The sequence below is a fragment of the Trichosurus vulpecula genome, chromosome 1 (genome assembly GCF_011100635.1).
Source record: "Trichosurus vulpecula isolate mTriVul1 chromosome 1, mTriVul1.pri, whole genome shotgun sequence".
NCBI classification, from domain to species: Eukaryota; Metazoa; Chordata; class Mammalia; order Diprotodontia; family Phalangeridae; genus Trichosurus; species Trichosurus vulpecula.
In genome coordinates, this window is record NC_050573.1 from 399,426,974 (window position 1) to 399,448,718 (window position 21,745).

Genomic DNA, 21,745 nt, shown 5'->3' on the forward strand with positions numbered 1-21,745 from the left:
ACTTAGGTTCATCAGCACAATATTCTGACTCATGGAGCTAACTAGTCAGTCACTATAGCAACAACAAAAAGGATGATAATTGTTATTATTCTTTTTCTCCTTCTTATCTTTCCTCGTCCTATTTCTCCTAGAGGAGTAGCACCCTAACTGGGATCTCCCAACATGTGTCTACATAATTACAATTTCATAAAATTTCAGAATTAGATAAAGAATATCTAGTATAGACCTTACCCAAATCATGGGTCTTATCTACACCATCCCTGACAAGTGGCCATCTAGTCTCTGCTTAAACACCTTACTATATCTCCTCCAATCCTTCATTTTATCCCAAGACAACCCTCTTTTAAATAATAACCATATTAGTAATAATAATCATTTATATTTATTTCATTTTACAAAGTACTATTTTTTTACTACTGTAATGCTGTGAGTTAGGTAGCCCCACTTTGCAGATGAAGAAAGAGAGGCTCCAAGAGATTAAGTGACTGACTCATAATCACAAAGAGAGTAACTCTCAGTGCCTTTGAAAACATATTGTCAAGTGCTTTGCAAACCTTAAGTGCTACCTAAATGCGTTATTATTGTTATTATTAATTATTGTTACTAAATGGAGGAAAGACTCAACTATGGATGGAGCATCCAATGTGGGAGGACCCAAGATGGCCTTTTGATCATGATGCATCTTGACAATGGTCAAACCCTGAGAGTAATGGCAGAAGGCTTAGCCACACACTGAGCAAAGAGACAGTCAATTTACTATATAAACCACTCTTGCCCTTAGATGATTTCTAAATAATTATCATGGCTTAATAGTATGCTCTGTCTGTGGCCATAAAAGCAAAGAGCAAAAAAGGAAACACATGCATTGAGAAAAATAAGCAGATTAGGCTTCTGAATTGGTTAATTTCTGAGATTCTGAAAGAGATTATGGAAATAAAAGGTGGAGCTGGTGAATGGACCTACCAAATCAGGCCCATTCTAACACCCAGGAGGAATTGATGATCATTCTTTGGTTTTGTGAGGGTTGTTGTACTGAAATTGCTTTGTTTAACCACAAATTGTTATAAAAATATGAATTACTGAGAAGTTCTGCTAGGCCTCTCCCTGCTTCTACATAGCTTTTCTGTTATTAAGAGACTTGAGAAAAAAGCTTTATTAAAAGTTTGTTATTGAATATCAATACAACCAACTAAACTTGTTTGGGAAAAAAATTGCATTTAAATTAATTTAAATGCATGTGGTATCATAATTTTTAGTATTTCCTCTAAGTTCAGTGAGGACACTATACAGTCTACGTGTCCTGAAATTCTTGCCATTAGTCACCAAAGGGTTGTAGACCATTTAGATTTAAAATGTCATCCAGTCCCACACTTTCCTTTTACAGATGAGGAACCTAGTCTCCAGGCTGGTTGAATAAACTAGCTCAAGGATTAAAAGGGATAGGAAAAGGCAAAGTCAGCATTTTTGAATTCAGATCCTCCAATTCCCAACCTACTATTCTTTATACTACACCACACTGCCTCAAGATCACATTAGCATTTTTAGTAATTATATTGAAGATTCTTTTAAAAACGGAAAACAAATTGTTCAGAAAATGTAATAGAAAGTCACCAGCAACCATCAATGGTTCAATATTAATATTAAATACTAGTTTGTCAGATTAACCTTTCAGTCATCTAATGGGATCCTGAAGGAGCTCAGGATTGGTAGGGGGAGGACAGATTATAAAAGTTCCATAGCATAGGACCTGGTGTAGGCAGGTCAAAGTGGGATGTTGTAGCGAGAGCGAGGGGACTGTGAGTATGTATGGAGCCGAATCTGAACACTGGTTACTGCACCGGGGTTGGAAACTAGAAAGGAACATGAGGTTCCTATAAAGGAGTAGAAGGGACAACCAAATCCTACTACTCGATTTTATCTTTGACTCCTACAGACATTCTCTGTTGGTGTTTGGGCTGCCTTCATTCTGGCCTTCCTGGAGGCCGTGAAGGTGAAGCGGGCCTTCCACCAGCGAGAAAGCAAGCTTTCCGGCCCTGGCTTCTGAAAGACGGAGGCTTAATACCCCCAGTCCTTAGAAGAGCCTTTCTCTGGGGCACGTACTTCATTCAAGAGAGAAAAACGAAAAGAAAAACTAGCCCCTTTTTTTTTCTGGTGGTTTTTTCCCCATTGTCATCCAAGTCAGAAAACACCAAAACTGCATCTGCTTGCATTAAAACTAGAACACTAGAGGGTTGCTTCTGCCCCCCAGACACAAACAAACAATGTTAGCAGGAGAGGAAGCCCTTGTTCTTGAGGGAATTCTTGGCTGTTACCTTCGGTGGGAAAACAAATCAGGTTTGTCTAAAGAACAGGCTCATCGGAACTCCAACCCAAAGAATGTGGTGTAGTTTTTCACCACATGAATGTGAAATTATTTGTATACAGATTCAAATATTTCCTTTCATTGCAACAATGCAGTCAGTAATCTTAGCATGGGGATTTTGGCATTCTCAGTGTTTTCCCCTTAAACCATGTTAACAAGCAACGCTCTCTCACCCATTATAACTGAGGGCAACGGAAGTTATCAAAACATAGAGATGACAGACATTCACACCCAGGGCTGTGTCTGAGTTTGCCAGCAAGACGTTTCCTACTTAGTTGTTTTCAAAGACAACTTAAGCTGAATCTAGGATGACCCATATTGAATGGATCCTATTAAGGTTGCACTGCAAAAGTGACCTCATTTTACAAGCAGTGGTACGAGACGCAACGGATGGACAGAGTAAGGATTGAATCTACAGCTATGAGAAAATTCAGATGTACATCACTGAGATTAAGGATGGTCATTGATGGAGTCAGAGTTCTTTTGGTAATTGAAATATAACCAAGGAAGGGAGGACTAACCAGAAAATGGAGTCACCCATAAAATTGCCTTAGAAAGTGATCATCTCAGGGCTGTAGTTGACAAGTAGTTGTAATTTTCAGTGCACAGGGAAGGAGAGAAACAATTAAAATCAGAGGTTCTGGACCATGAAGTTTTAAAAAACATTTTTGATAACTGGATTTTAACGTAACTGATTTTCTTTGTATCTTGTATATTTTGTTGATGCACTTAAAATACTATTATGAGAAGGGAATAATAATTTTCATGAGATTGCCAAAGGGATCTGGTGTGAAAAATGTTAACCACTCTTGAATTAGAAGGAAAGAAATGGGACATGGTGAAATAAAATGTCAGTACTTGAAATATACTTCATCCAGAGGATCAAGAAGCTGAAGTCTAGGTTATCCTTTTTAATGGAAGATGTTTACTCACCTGACAAAGCAGTGTTTCCTTAGCACCTTTATAATCATAGGTTTTTAGAGGGCTTAACAAACAAATCATACTCTTCCTCCTTTATCAGTAGGCCAATGGGCTCACAGTATTTAACATCATGGAGTGTGCAGTTGGCAGAGGTGGGAAGGACATTTGGGACTTTCGAAGTTGAGGCATCTATTCTATTCTAATGAGTCAACCTACCCACAGAGATAAGTCTATAAGCATACATGGACATGTACAATCAGTTACAGGGTAGCACATTTGGCCACATCTGTCCCAATGGATGTGTGTGTACATAAATGTAGTGTTCTACATTTCTACATTCTAACTACGTGTTAGTGTTCCATCTGGGCTAGTTAGATCACTGTTTTCCAGCATGGTCCCTTAATAAGGTCAAAGTTGCAAGCTCACTTCATCTCTTATGGGCTAGTTAGTTTTACTCCCAGAATGTTGCTATGAACGACTAAACCTAGAATTGGCTTTGAGGAAGGCAATTGTGATATAAAGAAAGAACAGCCTCAGACACTTCCTAACTATATGACTCTGGGCTTGAATTTTGCCTGCCTCATTTTCCTCAACTGTAAAATGAGAATAGTAAAAGCATTTACTTCAGAGGGTTGTTATGAGAGTCAAATGAGAAAATATCTGTAATATCCACAGCACACTTAAATGCTTATTCCTTTTCCTTATTCCTGTACTTCTATTAACCAACTAAGTGATGAAGTTAGCTGTGTTTAGTCCTTGCTCTGTGCCTTACTTTCCACATCTGTACAATATGGAGGTTGTCTTTGATAATGTCCAAGTTCCCTCCTAGCTGGAACATTCAATGACCTTGAAAATACATGTTGTTGGTCAGAAGGGAATAGGGCAGTAAAGCCCAGATGGCTGGGTACAAATCCATCACCCCTGAGAATAACATGTCAAAGCAGTTAGCCTGCAGATGTGAGGTCAACCTCCCCCTATGAAGCCCAAGGCTCTACTCATCCTCCAGTTTCCTTAACACATTTTGTTAATTTTTAACACTTACATTCACTTTCTCACTTACATTATTAATGAGCATTAATGAGCTGATCCTAGGAACCCAACATGTAGAATGATTGTAGGATCCTTGACTAGACTTACACTATCAAAGTAAAGTAAAGAATTGAAGCAGCTATTGGAATGATTCAGCCCTGCAAATGCCCAAGAAGGCCTAAGCTTCTTGTTTTGAAGTTTGTCTCTTTGTTCATGCTGAGGGGAGAGTTGGTTGGACTTGGATGAATAAATGCCTCAACCCTCTGCTTGGCTTCACTAATGAAAAGTTGGCCACAGTCAAAACATTTGGCATGGGTAAAAGATGCTCTTTTCAAAGCCTTTGAAACTTTCAAACTGGTGACAATTTTGGAAATGGTAGATGCTGTGCATGCCCAGACACTTTGTTATGCTCAAGTATTTCTCCAAAATGTGGGTAAAAAAGGTAAAACTTAGAATTTTGCTTAATATTTCATTTTTCATGGCTCCATTTTAAAAACTAGCAGTTGTTTGAGATTTGGCATCAGAAATTGGTGGTTGCAGTTAATGTGTGTCACTTACCCACTGAAGGATGTGCCCAAAGAATTCCTGTAAACTTGAATTTAATATGTCTCCAGACTCAATAGCTCATGCTTTCTATAGTGCTTTAAGGTTTGTAAAGCATTTTATACAGATTATTTCACTGGATCCTAACAATAATCCTGGGAGAGAAGTGCTATTATTTCCATTTAACAGATGAGAAAACTGAGGTGAAATGACTTGTTCACGGTCACACAGCTACTAAGTGTCTGAGGCAGGATTTGAACTCACTCACTCCAATCTATATTTTCCAGCCCTCTATCCATTATGGCAGGCTTGTTAATGACTTCAACGAACGAAACTCTAGTTGTAATTCAAGGATATTGTATGTGTTGTATATATATGCATATATTTCAAATACATAATACTTATGCTAATAAGAATATCATGATTTTAAGAATTTTCTCATCTTTCCCTAAATCTCATAGGGTCTGAAATACAATATGGGCTTCAACAACACACCACAAAACCTTTGGTTTGGTTTCAACCAAAAGAGTCTGCCATTCAGGTGTACCCATTCTTCATACCTTTCATGTTCTGGAGAGTTCATTATGTGGGGTTTCTCCCACTGCAAACAAGTAGGTATATCTATATCTATATCTATCTATATATATAGAGAGAGTATATGTAGCAGCAAAATTTAAGAAACTTGAGAGTACTAAATGTTTAGCTGTGAATTGATCAGTGCCCTGGTTGCTGATCCTAGGAACCCAACATGTAGAATGATTGTAATGTTTGGAAGAGACTTCAGAAGCCATCTCACTAACCTCACTTTACAAATGATGACACACACTCAGAAGGGTTGAAGTACCCCAATATCATCTCGACTCACTCCCCGGTTCAGAGCTCTTTCCATTGCTCCTCCTCTCCCCTCCCCCCCGATCTAATCCCTAATTCAGAGTGTGTGTTGGCCACTTTGGTATTTCTTCCATGCTGCCTTATAGCATTATTTGACAGCAGTTGTTCTGGTTATTGCTTTGCATGTATGTTCTGTTTCTCCAGCTAAGAATCATAGAGTACTTGAGAGAAGGGATGATCTTCAACTTCTTTCTTTCTTTCCCAGTAGCTTAGCGCTGAGCACTCTGTAGACTTTCAGCAAATATTTGTTGCAATGAATTGAATTTCTTAGCTCAGTAGGAAGAGAGAACAGCCCATATGCTTAAAGATCTGAAATACCCAATTATTGTTTACCAATGGAAGCTGTTTCTGGGACATCCAGAAACTAGCTGATATTTCATTACAATCAGTCTTCTGCTGATCATTCTGTTTATTTAACTGATGGCTATTGTCCTTCGCTGGAGCTGTTAGCACATGGGGTCATAGGTAGCAAGATGAAGTGGAAATAAGACTGGGCTTGGAGTTGGGAGATAGTGTATAGCAATGCCAGGACTGAACTTAGCTTCCCTGGCTCCAAGTTCAACACTCTTTCTTATACTGCCTTGTCTCTGGGGTTTGAAATGGCAAAATAGTGTGGAATGATTCCCCCTACCCACCCCCACCCCTTCTTTTGGTTTTAGAATAGCAATGCACTAAATAGTCCCTTTCTGGTCTCAATGATAAAAGCATTTTCCAAGCACAGGTTTGGGACTCTACCAGTAGAATACAGGCATCGGTAGGTTCTACTCTCCTGTTAAGGCTCCAGGTATGTGGCAGGTAACAGACAGTGCCTGTCGTCCAAGGGGCAGCCCGGATAAGTGCACAGAAGTTCATTATGTGAGACTTGATAAACAAGTGGTGAATTTGTATTGGCCATGGTAAGCCATAAATTGGACTAAAATACAAAATGGCACCCAGTCCTATGCAGAGCTCCCTTGAATATGCAGTCACAGATTAGTGGAATAGAAGAAAAGGGGACAACAATTACTAAGACTCGCAAGTTTCTTATATCACCTACAGAAATACATTAAATTGCTGACACTCAATGTTCAATGTTCATCTAAAGACCAGTGAGATGACAGCACAAGAGAAGGAGCTGAACTGTCCATTCTGACATTGTTACATTAACTGAAACAAGGGACAAGAGGAAGGCTCATAGATTTCCCTTAAAGAAGTGAATAAAGGAATTGGTAGGGTCGTTTCCATTCCATGCCCAAAGGTGTCAAGAAACAGCATTTTAAAAAAAAAATTGTTTTGCTTTTTGGAGGGGAGAAGGGAAGGCAATTGGGGTTAAGTGACTTGCCCAAGGTCACACTGCTAGTAAGTGTGTCAAGTGTCTGAGGCCAGATTTGAACTCAGGTCCTCCTGACTCCAGGGCTGGTGCTCTACTCACTGCGCCACCTAGAGGCCCCAAGAAACATCATTTTATGGGACTCTTGGTCGTCTCATGATGCAGTATCATCATGTGCACAAGCAGACATACTGTCATAATGATAAATGTCGCTTACGCACCAATGTGCTTTGCATGAAAGGATAAAGGAGAAAAAAACAGTTCCATGAGGAACTTGAAAAGATTTACTAACCTAAGTCACCCTTTATCTTTATGCTTAGTGACTAAGGAAATGATGGATACAAGATCAATAGTGAAAAATAACTTAGAAAATATGGTTCAGGATTAAGAATGATAGAGAACGAATGCAAGCAGACTGCATTAGAAGATTTATACCTCTTCATCAAGGATATTTGATACTTTAATCAGTAAGAGAATTAAGGACACAGGATGTGGGGAGTATCCAATGGCACGAATAAAAAATGAAATTGGTTATATCTTAACACACAGGAAACGACGGGTTAAGGATGTAGCAGAAATCTTTGCAGACTCCCCTGCCTGTGTGTAGTCAGATCATCAACTCTTTATAGCAAACATGGAGCACAAAAAGACGGCTACACACTGATAGAAACAAACTCTCCACTCCATAAAATGGGAAATGGAGAAGTGTATGACTCAGACAGAAATATTTTATGTCTTTATCAAGTGGCAAGGACAGCCATGACAGCCAAGGGCAATATGAGTTTAGAGTACATGGTCATTTCCAAAACAACCTGTGGAAGGACAATGAAAGATGCAGTTTTGCCTCACCGAAAAACAAACAAACCTAAAAAACAAAAGAACAAACCCCAAATAGCTGAGAACAAAATGCGCCTGAAGGGAGTTTGGAATAATATAAGCTAAGCCAGGTCAGTTCAAAAACACTTATAGATCAAAACAAAAGGAGGGCACCAAATAGATTCAGAATGGATCAAATCTGCCAACAAATCTACTAATGGTGCAGGGTTCAAACAGAAGGAGGACTCCCTACTGACGGTGAGGTTTTTCAAATGCTCCTGTTTTCAGGTGATGTGGTGCTCAATGTCAATGAAGTTTACAGAATTACAAAGCTCCTTCGCTGAAACTTTTACTTTTGGACCACCTTGATACTCAATGTACTATGTAAGAAAATGTCAATGATGCTTAAGAAGATGAAGTCAGGTAAAATGGTTGGGTTTAATTAAATACTTAGAGAAGAAAAACATGCTAGAGAGGCTTTTAAAAGTACTTGGGAATCAATTTTTATGTTTTCTTAAAGAAGAGTCCAAACAAATGGAAAAGATCATAGATTATTTTTTTAACCAAGTTTTTAAAAAAAAATCTAAGAACACACCAGCAAATATATATTTATATCACTGCTTTTTCATCTATATAAAAATCTTTATGAGAATGTCCCAGGAATACATTGAGATATTCTTGATGAAAGCATGAGAAGGAAACTGGCAGGATTTCACAGCAGGTTTTTGAAAGCATGCCAGATTTTTATAGACACATAACTAGAGGGAGGTGTAGATAGTATAATGTTCCATTGGGTTTATTGTTTACTGATTTCTGAAAGTGTTTGACTTGGTAGAACAAAAAGCCTTTCTAAGAAGCTCTTGGTTTCTCTCAAATATGTGTCAAAGTATTTAAGATTCTACGACAGGACTACAGAGATAACTTTGTTTGGTGAGCTGTGAATACTAACTAGGCATTAAAAAGGGCGGGAGAAGCTGGTATAAAGTGTTTTCCAGTCATGGTGGGTGTCCTATGAAGGGTTCAAATAAATGAATGACTCTCTAGTGATGGTGATACTCTTTAAATGCTCTTATTAACATTGAACACCAGAACACTGGAAAAGGAAGGAAGGGATTTGATAGTAGAGGATTATGTGGAGATGTTGACTTGGGCCACTTGGAAATTGAGGAGAGTGTAACCAGAATTACCCCATTGAAGTTGATTTAGAGAAAACTGGAAGGTTGGATTGAACTCATAAAACCAACTGAAAAGACCCATGGGTCTCTAGGGGAAAAAAAGCAGTAAATTGTGTGAATGTGTTGTGAAATGAAGACCCTTGGGTTATTTTAGCATCAAAGCCTTCTGTCCTAGACCACCCTCCTCTCCACCCCCCAACCCCAACCAAAAATCTGTACTCAGTCCTGGGATTCTGTTTGATCTCCTTATTCATTCCTATTTCTGATCCATTTGCAAACTTCTATCTTAATCCCTTCTATCTCACCACTGATTCCAACTCTGTATGACTAGCCCCACACTTCCAATCCTCTCCATGTGGGCATCTTCTAGTTTGGGGCTTTACTTGTTTCCCAGTCCTGGAAGCTTTAGCCCTTGTTGTATGGAGCCTTTAGCCCATGGAAGAAAGGAAAAGAAGGAAGGAAGGAAGCATTTATTAAGCACCTTCTATTTGCCAGTCACTGTACTAGGTGCTTTCCAAATATTACCTTATTCGATCCTCACAACAACCCTGCAAGGTTGCTAACCTAAATCCTCCATTACCTTCATGCTTGGTAACTAGGGCAATGAAGGATATGAGGCATGTTAGTGGAGCTAATGTTATCCTCATTTTATAGGTGAAGAAACTGAAGCAAGCAGAGGTTAAAAGGCTTGCCCAGTGTCCCTCAGTTAGGATGTGCCTGACGCAGGGATAGAATACAAGGTTTCCTGAGTCTAGACCCAACACTCTAACCACTTACCACCTATAGGCTCAAGAGAAATGGTAACCCTGCAATCTAGAGCTAGAGACACTGAAGTAAAGATACCACTAATTATATTTAAAGTCACACAGCAGCAAGAGTTCTATCCAGGAAACAATGCTTCTGAATATTAGAACCATGTGCTCACTCCTCCCCCTGGCTCTATTCCCACCTACCCACCCCCACCCCACCCCAGGTTGTTTCATGTTAATGCTAATGATTAGATTTCTTCCTAGACAGATGTAGCTGCAAGTGTTGCAAGACAGTATTGGACAAGAAAATAAAGAACATGAAAGAAAGAAGAAGAAGAAGAAACAACCGGTAATCCAGAGCAGCAAAATTCTGTCTCACACTTGGAAGTTCTGGTCCGTGTTTTCCACCCACATCAGATTTCTGAGTAGGAAAGAGGCACAAATAGGAAGAGTCCTCAGAGAAAACCATATGAAGATGATTAGAAGAGTCCCTTCAGTACATATTGCCCAAGCAACCCAATTGTACCCTGAAGCACAGAACTGACGCATGGCATTTCTTAGTGTTCAAAAAAATAAAGTTCAGGTTTTATAGATGATCCAAGGGGAAAGAAAGCAATTTAAATGCTCATACTTGGCATCCCCAAGTCTCCACAGAGGCCATATGCAGTTGCTTGCTGTCTCACTGCCACATTTATTGGGGCTGTGAAGAATAAGCTCATTTTGTCATATGAAAATGGATCATTTAATGCTTATGGCAGTGGTGTTTTCATTTCATGTGCAAAAAAGATGATGCAATTCCACTGGACATTTAGAAAATGTTTTGCTCAGGGCAGCTAGGTGGTGCAGGGAGTACAGCACCAGCCCTGGAGTCAGGAGGACCTGAGTTTAAACCCGGCCTCAGACACTTGACACACTTACTAGCTGTGTGACCTTGGGCAAGTTGCTTAACCTCAATTGCCTTGCCTTCCCCCCTCCAAAAAAAAAAAACTTAGAAAATGTTTTGCTCAATAAGCAAGTGATTTTACTTCTACTATTTCCTGAGCGATGGTTTCATTGAAACAAACTTGACAGGGGTGGGGAACCTGTGGCCTCAAGGCTCCATGTGGCCCTCTAAGAGGTCCTCGAGTGTGGCCCTTTGGGGATTTGTTCTGTGAAGTTTGGATTCAGTCAAAGGGCTTCACTTGAGGACCTAGAAGGCCACATGTGGCCCCACCCCTATGTCCAGGGCTAGCTTTTTTCACTTTATATGACATATTCTCCCATTTACTTTTGTGGGTCTCTATTTCCTAATGAAAGGGTTGGATTAGAAGACCCCTAAGGAATTTTCCAATGATGGAACTATGAGGTTATTATTGAGAGCTAGATGAAACCTTAGTGATTATCTGGTTCAATTCCCACATTTTACAGATGAGGAAACTGAGGGCCAGGAAAATTAAACAACTGCTTAGGTTGTACAATTAATATGTAATAATGCCCAGATTTAAACTCAGGTTCCCTGACTCCAATTTCTACAGCTTTTCTCATACTGCAATGTCTCTGCGGTTTGACATGGTGGAATACTGCAAAATGACTCTTGTCCTTTTTTTTTTCCCTCCTGGGAGCAGTGATACACTAACTAGTCCTTTTGTGGTCTCAATGGTGAAATCATCTTCCTAGCACAGGGTTGGGACAGGGATTATATTCTGGGGACAGGTTCAGGGAATCCCTAACATACAGGAAAACTTCAGTAAAGTTCACTAGTTCAGAATTTGTGGTCATCCTGGCAAGGACTGACCTGAAGTTTACCTTTGTACTATCTATGAAGAGAGGACAGGCTGGATCTGTGCTTTCAATGGTCCAGGCAAATCTAGGGGTGATGAAACTCCTTCTCTCAATGCAGATCAGAACCTTCTCTGTAATTCCTGGTCTTAGAGAGTTCTCTAGAGTACTGATTAAGTGACTTGCCCAGAGCCATCCAGCCAGCATGTATCAGGTGGGACTTCAACCCATGTCATTCTTGTTTCAAGGGCAATTTTCTAGTTGCCCTCTTGAAGAAAAGATTTACAAAGTAAATTAATAATTGCAATAAAATTTTAACTGCCTCCTTCCCTTCTGCCCTTCTTGCTTAAATGATTTCAGATACTATTTACAGGTACATGTGAAAAGGCAGAAAGTTTCATGAATGAACGAGTGAAAAAGCATTTATAAGCATTTAGGATAGCTAGGTGGTGGGAGGGATAGAGTGCTAGACCTGAAAGTCAGGGAGACCTGAGTTCAAATCTGGCCTCAGACACTAGTTGAGTGACCATGGGCAAGTCACTTAACCCTGTTTGCCTCAGTTTTCTCATCTGTAAAATGATTTGGAGAAGGAAATGGCAAATCACTCCAGTATCTCTACCAAAAAACCCCCGAAATGGGGTCATGAAGAATATGACACAATTGAAAGTGACTAAGCAACAAAAATAGCAAGTACTAACCATGTGCAAAGTTCTATGCTAAGGGCTGGAGATACAAATGGAAAAGCAAGAAGGTCCCTGCCACAGACTGGCAGTCAGAAGGCCTGGGTTCTGGTCCCGTCTCTGCCACTAACTAGGTGTGTGACCTTGGGTAAGTCATTTCACTTTTCTGAACCTCATTTTCTTTGACTGCAAAACTCATGCTTATCTATTCATTAAAACACATGAGTATTGTTATCCTTTTAACAGCTATTTCATTGATTTGAGGGCAATCAGATAATCAGTGATCTAGGCTACCTTTTCCCTACTTAATCCAATTTAGTTAAGTTTTCCTGTACCTGCAGAATAAAGTAAACTGGAAATGTTCTCTGTATTGAGAAGCCCTTCCAACAGTGTTTGCTAAGTTTATCCAGACTTACAGAAGGGGTCAAAGTCCAAAGTGGCAACAGGGGAAGCAGTTTCAGAGGAATCACAGTCAGCCCCCAAAGCATTGTTTGTTCTACCTCTTCAGGCAGGGGATTCTCTTACAGACTGGATCTGGCCTACCTGGCAAGGAGTGAAATCTCTGAAATTCAAAATCCTTTTAGAAATATGCCTCTGGAGGTGTCTAAACTTCTATGCAAAATGTAATCCTGGTGTGCTTGGTGGTTAATAATCAGTCCCTCAGTTATCTGGCAATAGCTATAATGCCAGTTACGAGGAGGCTTGTATGACCCAACAAAGGATCTTAGGAGCTTAGCTATCAGGGTTATGGGGTTCAACTTTCTCTTTTCATATACAAAACAAGGGTAAATAAGAATGAGGTAGATAAACCAGGCTGAAGTTCCTAGGAGATTAACCTCTAAGGGAAGAGAGCAGGTGGGGTGCAGTGAGGTCAAGCAAAATCAAATACCAAGACATCTGGAAAGCACTGTCTGGACTGCTCTTTCGACTGGTCTTGAGCTCTACGTTTTATGGGTTGATGGGCACTGTCTTTTTCATTGGGGTAAGAGGATGAGGCAATGCACACTTCACCAAATTACCAGGTCAATACAAGGCCAATACAAGGGGCTTATCTGTTGTTGAATGAGTATGGAGGGTCAGTCAGATTTGAGGCTGGCCAAGGATTTGAAGCAGATGTAATTGCAGTAGCAGGATTTGAACTCAAGGTGTTCTATCCACTGCACCACTTAGCTGCCCTTGGGAGATAAGTTACAGGGGACTATAGATCTTGAGCTGAAAGGGACCTCAGAGACCATTTGTCCAAACTTTTTCCTTTTAAAGATGAGGAAATTAAGGCCTAGGTCTAGGAAGATTAAGTGACTTGCCTAAGGTCACACAGGCAGTAATTATCAACAAAAGGATTTTAACCCAGTTCTCTCCATTCTATAAGTATGTTATACACTAGGCACTATGCTAGATACAGCAAATACAAATACAAAAATGAAAACTCTCCTAGTCTCCTGGAGCTTACCTTCTCTTAGATCTCCATCCCTCATAAGAATATAAAGCTACTCTCCAGCATCAGCCTCTCCCTTGGAAAGCAGGAATTTCTGATAGCCATTCGGAACCTGAGCAGTAGGCTTCAGTCCAAGGTACACGTGCCAGATACCAATCTGTATTACCCTTGTAACTGACCTCTAGAACTTCAGGACTGGATGTTAAAGAAATGTAGCTAAAGAGATTGTAGCCCCATCCAAACCTCACCTTGAATAAAGTGTTCACTTGGCCAGCTCTTCTCTGTCAGCTCATGGTTTATCACTCCAGCTAAGTATCACATGGAGCACAAAATGTAGCACTATTTGCCACATAGGTGAATACCACTGCGGTCTCTTCAGGTAACCACCAAAAGTCATTAGTTGCCCAGCCAAGTGGAAAAGAAGCTGTGTCAGCCCTGTTCAGACCCTGCTTAGTTTTTCAACACCCTGCCCTGTAAATATCATCAATGTGCCTTCTGTTGTTTTAACTCCTTATCTTTTACCTGGAATTCATTCTCAACCACCTGTTCTATTTAACTGGACAGGCTCAAGATTAACATTGCATATTTATTTTTGAAAGGACTTGATATAAAGGTGAATTAATGTGAACTAATTCCTTTATCTCAGTCAATGGCTGCTCCCCAAGCAGCCTGGCATTAAGCTGTCCTCCTGCCTTTGTGCTGATTACCTGGGTTTGAGAAAGCCAGAAGGAAGGAAAATGAGAGAAAAGCAGAAAATAAGTGTAGAGATAAAAAAGGGAGAGGGAAATGGGTGAGGGTATAGGAATACGCATGCCAGGTCAAAATGACAGAAGATTGCTCTTTCTTCAAACTACGCTTCCATACGTTTCCCTGAACTACTCTGCTTTACTATACCAAATGCAAAATGATGCGCTTAATTTTTATAGGCAACCCTGTGTACTAAGCAAAAACCAAATGAATAAGGAAATGAGATGGAAATTCTATTCTGCACTATACCCAAACAGCAAATTCACTGGGAATTAGGCAGGCTGTTTTCTTGTGAAGGCAGAGGGACATCTTTCTCCCTAAGTTTTGGACTCAGAGAACAACATAGATGGAGTTCTTTCCTCTTTGGAAATACTCTAGAAACAAGCATGTTGTAGTAGAAGTGGTCTGATGCCACTGTATTGTGAAAGATCAGCTATCTCCTTAGCCCCAAGTGCTGTGGTCTGTGTCTGACCCTTCCCTCCTGGGGGATGCCTTTGGTTGGGTGCACAGTAGCATCCTGCAGTGTCCAATACTTGGGAGTCACCCCCAGTAGAACAATGGGGCAGGTACCTCAGAAAGTCTGTCATGTAACTGTCAGAAAGTTCCATTTCTCCAGACCATGAGGAAGAGTTGTACGTATAACTCTGGCCAGTTGTGGACAGACATTGAATGTGGTTAATGTACTGTGCCCACGGTTGAATAGGGGGTTAGAAGTAGGAAGAAGGAAAGGAATAAGGCAGAAAAAAAGGAAGGAAGGAAATAACTATTTACTAGGTGCCTACTATGTGCTAGGCACTGTCAAATGCTTTACAAATGTGAATTCATTTGATCCTCACAACAACTCTGTGAGAAAGGTGCTACTATAGACCTTATTTTATAGGTGGAGTAAATGAGGCAAACAGGGTTAAGTGACTTGCCCAGAGTCACAAATCTAGTAAATGTCTGGGGCAGGATTTAAACTCAGACCTTCCTGACTCCAGACCCAGCTCTCCTTCCACTGTGCTATTTAGCTGCCTCAACTTACAGCCTTATTGGCTCCAGGTAAATACTGATTATCATTCAAGAAGTTTGATGCTGAGGGCATCTATTCACCCCTAACCCCTGCCTGCATATCCATCTCAACACCTACTCTAACATTAGCTCTTTTGCTCTTCTCCCCAGATTTCCCAGCATAACTTTCCTGATTTTGTTAGCTGCCCTGGCAGATAAATGCTGAGAAAGGAAAGAATCCTGAGCTAAAAAATAAAGCAGAGAGTGGCACCTGAGGTAATTCCACCAACTCCCTAGAAGCCTCTGCATTTCACTTTGGCATAAAATTCTTATTAATATTCTCTCTCTCCCTCTCCCTCTCCCTCTCTCTCTCTCTGTTTCTCCTTCCCCTCTGTCTGTCTGTCTCTGTCTTTCTCATAAACAGCATCCTTAATTTATTAGGAGACAAATTATATTATGGCCACTAATGCCATAATGTCATTTTATCATAGATTTAAAGCCAGAATGGACTTTAGAATTCAGTTAGTCCAACTGCCTATTTTTATAGATGAAACTATGTCTCAGAAAGGTTAAGTGATTTGAGGAGAATCATGTATGTAGTAAGTGGCAGATAGAGGATTTGAACTCAGGGTCTCTGACTACAAATCTAGTGTTCTTTCTACTGTATCAGGTCCTGTGCCATGGTGTAGAGGTGACACTGGTCACTGGAAGACCATGTCAGCTGAATACAAAGTCTGGTATGGTGTACCATGTTGAAAAGGTTTCAAGTATAGAACCAATGACAACCTGTGTCTTCTTTCTGGGGACCATTATAGCTAAGTACTAAGAGAATTTTTTTGGTGGTCTGTAGATACTGAATCCTTTGGCTATGGCAACCCACAAAACAAAGAAAATGTCAAACATTTTTGTAATGATTGTGGCAGAGTAGTGGAAAATGGCAGGAAAGGATTCAGAGGGTGCTAAGATTCACTCAGTTTTTAGACAGTCTATAATTATGAACTAACTGTTGGTTTGCTAAATGTGAAATCCTTGTTGAATGACCAACAAGTCAACATCTCATTGGAGAAAATGAGTCGTATGAAGGTTGACATTCTTGCTAGAAATCAAGCCAAAAGTAAGTTGTAGATAAACAGAAGGAAGACTGACAGGTTTTCGGTGGGAAGGCAAGTAAAGTAGTTGGCAAAGGTAGTTTTATTTTCGAGTTCAATGGCAACAAAAATCTTCGTGAGTTAACTGGTTAGTTTGCTTTGTGGTGGTGAGCAAAAACAAAAAAGACTGACATTTATGTATCAATATCTCTTGCAGAAGTTTGAGTATAGAAGTTTTATGAAGAATTCAATAAGATTCTCCCAATTAAAAATAACATAATTATCCATTTATGCTGATAAAATGCTTTGGAAATGTTGAAGTTCTCTATAAATTATAGTTATCTATTTTAATGCAATGTGAAGGTAGGAATAATGAGAGCAGTCAAAAAAAAAGCTGGAAAACATGATTCAGGGTCAAGAAATGAAAGAGACTTGTAAACTACTCAGCAGTCTTACCTATATAGAATGAATACTTCAAATCAGGAGACATTGGATGTTGTAGACATCACACATACAAAAAATGATACTGACTATACTTTAATGTACAGGAAATAACTGATTAGCAATGTGGGAATTATTTCCAAATCAGTTTTCTCTGTAAAGTCAAACCACTGATTTGTTTTTAGGATAAAAGATATGATGCAAATTAAAAACAGCAATGAATTGGGGGGGGGGATAATACAAATGACAAGATATGGCCTGAGATGAAAACAACCCAAGTTTGCCTATTTAAACAAGCTAACCACTCAGAAAAAAAAATGGAAAATGGATAAAGTAACAGACATTGACATGAATTCTTGCCATTTTCTATAGATACTTAACAATTGCCATGATGAGGTAGTTATTAAAATCTTTCCAAGTGAAGAGAAAGGGCAACACTGGCATTAAATATAATCTGATATGTAAAATCTTAAGGAGGAAGAATTGTACATGTATATGTGTGGGGTGTGCGTGTAGAGACTGTATTATATCATAAAACCGAAGAGGTAGAGAAAAGAAAATCATTTTATGGGGCATGAAATCCAAATAAGCCAAATCATCCCAAGTTCCATTAAGCATGAAACTGGAAGGAAGATGATGAATAAAAAAATTGGAAAAGATCTCTGCAGTTTTCTGTAACATGCTATTTTCTCCATTGCAGATAGTGGAACCCACCTGTTTAAACTCTGACATCCTCAAAGCACTACATACAGAAATATAAATGGCATTAAAAAGAGCTTATATGGGAAGAGTAGCTGGACCACATAGAGTATACACAAAGGAGATCTGCACTATAAGTGATACCATTTTGAAGGTGTTAAGGAACGAATTCTCAATATGAGAGACAACATTTGGAATGATTTGAAAAATCATGGAAATTATTACTGCCCAGAAATGGGGTATTGAGAAAGTACCAATAGCTACTTGACAACAGCCTACTTTTTCTATAAAATTTTCATGAGAATAACATACATAGGGAATACTTTTTTGTTTTTGTTGTTTTCAGTGAGGCAAAGGTCCTACGACTTCATTAGTATAGGGAATCTCCAATGAAGAAAATGCCTCTACCCATGCAAATCAGCAAGTATTTTGCAACTTAATAAATTGTCTGAATACATTGAGAAATTCAATGACTTGCTCAGGGTAACATAAATAGTATCTATTAATACAGGACTTGAATCCACAGCTTCCTAAGGATGTCCCTCTGTCTACCCTGTTAGGTGGTCTCTCATACTTAGTGGAAACATAAAAAACCCCAAAATAAGCAGGCTTATGTAAATGATGTTCTATAACATTTTAACAGTCACACAATTGATTCCTGTGCTTTTTGTTTGCTGACTATAAAAAAGTATTTGCTTCAATAGACCAAAATGTTGTCTTAGAGGGCATTTCCCAACATGGTGTCTCCCATTCATATGTTGAGATCATGCAAGGTTCCATGACAGACATAATGTGAAGATAATGTGGATGATTTCCTAATTATTAATAACAAGTGAGGCAGAAAACAGGGAGACAAATGCCTGCTGGTGGTTAATTGCCATGGCATTGTCATATAGTATGTTTGGCACATCATCCAAACAGACAAGGAAGTGAGGCCCTTCATATGATCCTGTTTGAGGATGACATTGTGATGACTGCATCAAAGTCTGGATCATTGCAGAGTCTCTAAATGAGAAGCAAAAATACTTAAAAGAGTATGGATTAGCTATGCTAAAAAAAAAGCCAGGTAGATGGAGAATACCTATTGTCCAACTGGGTGGATCATCCATAGGATTAGACCAGATGAGGCAGATGAATAATGAATTGGGCATAGGATTGAATAGGAGAAAGAGATTGGGGTGAATTACATTTAGGACATGCTCAGTGTTGTTAATGAACTCACTCTTCTCCCTGAAACTAAACCCTATATTTTTAACAGCAATGTTCTATTGTTGTTATACGACTATGAAGCAAGGAATATGAAATCTCAAATAAACTGGAGATCAAAGTATCATAGATGTTGAGCTGGAAGATACCCCAAAAGCCATCTAGTCAAACCCCCTTCTTTTGCAGAAAAGGAGAAAGAGTCCTAGGAAGATTAAATAACTTGCTAGCAATTGCACAGGTAGTAAGTGGCATAGGTGGGATTTTTAACCTTGGACCTCAAAATCCAGAGCAAGTACGAATTGCAAGTCCCTAGGGGCAATGGAGTGACTTAAAATGACTATGAATTCTATATTACCAAGAGTGAATTGCATGAAATAGCAGAAACTACATTGTCAGAGAGATGCATGAGAGTAAAAAGAGATGAGTTGCTCATGTAAGGGGAATGAGGGAACAGCATATGGACCCCTCATGTGCTGCCTTGAGAGATCAAGGAAGCTTCCTAACCAGTTGGTTGAACTCCTGTGGAGGAGGATTGAAGGGAGGACATAGACAACAGTCACGCAAAAAGAGAAGGTCTAAACAGGCTGTGATGTACCACATCAGGGTGATTATAGAGTCATCAAAATAAGATATACACTGATTCTAAAGAACATTGCTATCTGACCTTAGTATAGGTCCTTTCTACAAGGCACATACCCTTTCATCCATACACAATCCTTCCTGGTTACTTCTAAAATGATAGCTAAGAAAAAAAACTCTTTTTCAGTGGAATGTTGTAGGAAGGGGCTGGGAGAAGAAGGGAGAATGAACTAAATTCAACAAATATTAAGTAGCTACTGTTATAAGGCCCTTAATCTTCATCTTTACCAAAACAGCCACTGGTTATTTGTTTTCTTAGTTAACTGAGGGGAGAGACACCTTTCATCGTTGAGGCTGAAGTCTCTGTTTACCTGCTCCCTTGGATCAGCATGGATTTTTCTCTCACCTTTCATCTTCTAGGCTGGCTATGACACAGCTCTTGGCTCTGAACCGATCTACACTGAGGCACCCAGAGCAAATGTTGAGCTTTGCAAGAGAGGTGAGCTGTATTGGGTATGCTCCCCACAGGATGGAGGTAGGTAGGGGAAAGAGGATTTACAGGGATCTGGCGGGCTGCATCTGGACAACAGGCTATGTTTGCCAGAGGCAGCCACCGAGGGGAGAGAGGGACAGTGGCAGTCCATAAAATTTCTATATGGGTCTTTACCAATTCCTCTTCCTGGAGATGATTCCCCCTTCCCTCACTCTCGAAGGAGGCATGGGTGGGGGAAAAAATCAGCATGATGAGTAACATGCTATGTCAGTGGGCAGAGGGAAACAGGAGAGTTTCACCAGCTTTCAGCTGACTACAATTTCAAGGTGCTGAGAGCTCCCATCGGCCACAAGCCTGTGCCAAGAGAAGAGGGGTTGCTTCCCTCAACTAGAACATCCTTATTCTTTACTCTTTAGTCCTTGTCCTGATTCTCCAGGCTCTCTTCCTCCCTCTTGCCTTGATGATGGCCTGGCATGCCTGCAGCCTTGGTCTCTGACCATGACCCATCCTCATCATCTTTCTTCTTTCCTGCCCATTCAAAATACTTCCTCCTCTCTTCCCATGGGGGTGGGCTGGGCTGCTTCTCTCACTTGCTCTGGCTGGCTTCTCTTCCGATTTGATTTTAGAGCTTTCCCTGTATCCGTGCCTCCTCAGCTTTATCTCCCAACTCACTCTTTGCCTTGCACTGATTGGTCATGCTGCAGCTCCTGCTTATCAGGCTGCCCTTTTGGTCTTCAGTACAAATACTGGGCTATAATGTTTTCTTTCTTAAACTCCCAATGCCTGGAATAGAGTCCCATGTCTAGTCACCCAGGCTCAAAAGTCTCCATTCTAAAATCCCTCCTTAAGATCCGAGACTGCCACAAAGGCATCCATAAGCACAGCTGTCCCTTTTCTACAGTCTCACCCTTCCTCACCCCTACGGTCTCCCAGCCTCAGTGATGGAAGAGGAAAAGAGGAAGGTGGGAACTCACAAAGAAAAGTGAAACAAGGAAAACCATTTCTCACCTGAGGGGCTCTTGCATTTCCTCACTTCTCCAGTTTCCCTGGCCCTGGATTGCCACATCACTTTTACCTGAATCCTGTGCTTAGAGATCACACTTTCTTTTCTACATTTTGTGCAGTAAGATTCTGAATGCTCCAACTCTAATGCGGCGTTCCTTTACAACCTGATTGCAGGCACAGCCTTTGTTAATTATTCATCTTACCTCCAGCCCTGGAATGATTGCTGAGTTTAGAGTTAGAGAACCAGGGTTCAAATCCCAACTCTGCCATTTATTTCCTGTTTGACCTTGGGTAAGTCACTCAGCCCCTTTGGGCCTCAGCTTCTTCATTGGTAAAAGGAGGGGGCTAGACTAGGCAGCCTCTGAGGTCTCTTCCAGCTCTCTATGTATGAAACAGAAGCCACCTCACATCTACAGGGTTAGAGTACACTGTTTGTTTAGCATAAACATGAGTATCACTTTTATACAGTCTGAGAAGTGAGAAATGCCAATTAATGCAGAAGTTTGTGTGTGGGGCTAGGAGAAGGGGGTGTATGTGTGAAAGATGTCTTTATAAGGTCTTTATTTTTAATAAGCTAAAGGGAGAAAGGAAGTATAGTTGCTTGTGTTATCAAAGTCCTCCAGTATGTAAATTCCCTCCATGTTTGCATATTGACAACTTAAGTTACTATTTTAGAGCTGTGAAAAGCAGGACTTGAACCTGGGTCTTCCTTACTCCAAGACTGGCCCGGTATCCACCATGACTGGCTACATTGTGTTATGTAGTAGCAATACAAAGGGAAGGATGAATATAACTCTGAGATATTCCATCCTAAAAATCACAGTGGCAT

The 21,745-nt window shown here is 40.1% G+C and overlaps 1 protein-coding gene across 2 annotated transcripts in view; it reads right to left on the minus strand.

The window, feature by feature from the left end:
- The window catches only part of PRLR (prolactin receptor), a 141,017-nt gene extending 119,977 nt beyond the window's left edge, over positions 1-21,040 (minus strand). Inside the window, exon 1 of one of the 2 annotated variants that reach the window (XM_036741255.1) lies at positions 20,920-21,040. The gene's annotated coding sequence lies outside the window, so the exon portion shown is untranslated. Of the gene's footprint in view, positions 1-13,683; positions 13,740-20,919 lie in introns of those variants that run through there. The other variant, XM_036741256.1, reaches the window with a different exon arrangement.
- Positions 21,041-21,745: the final 705 nt, after the last annotated feature.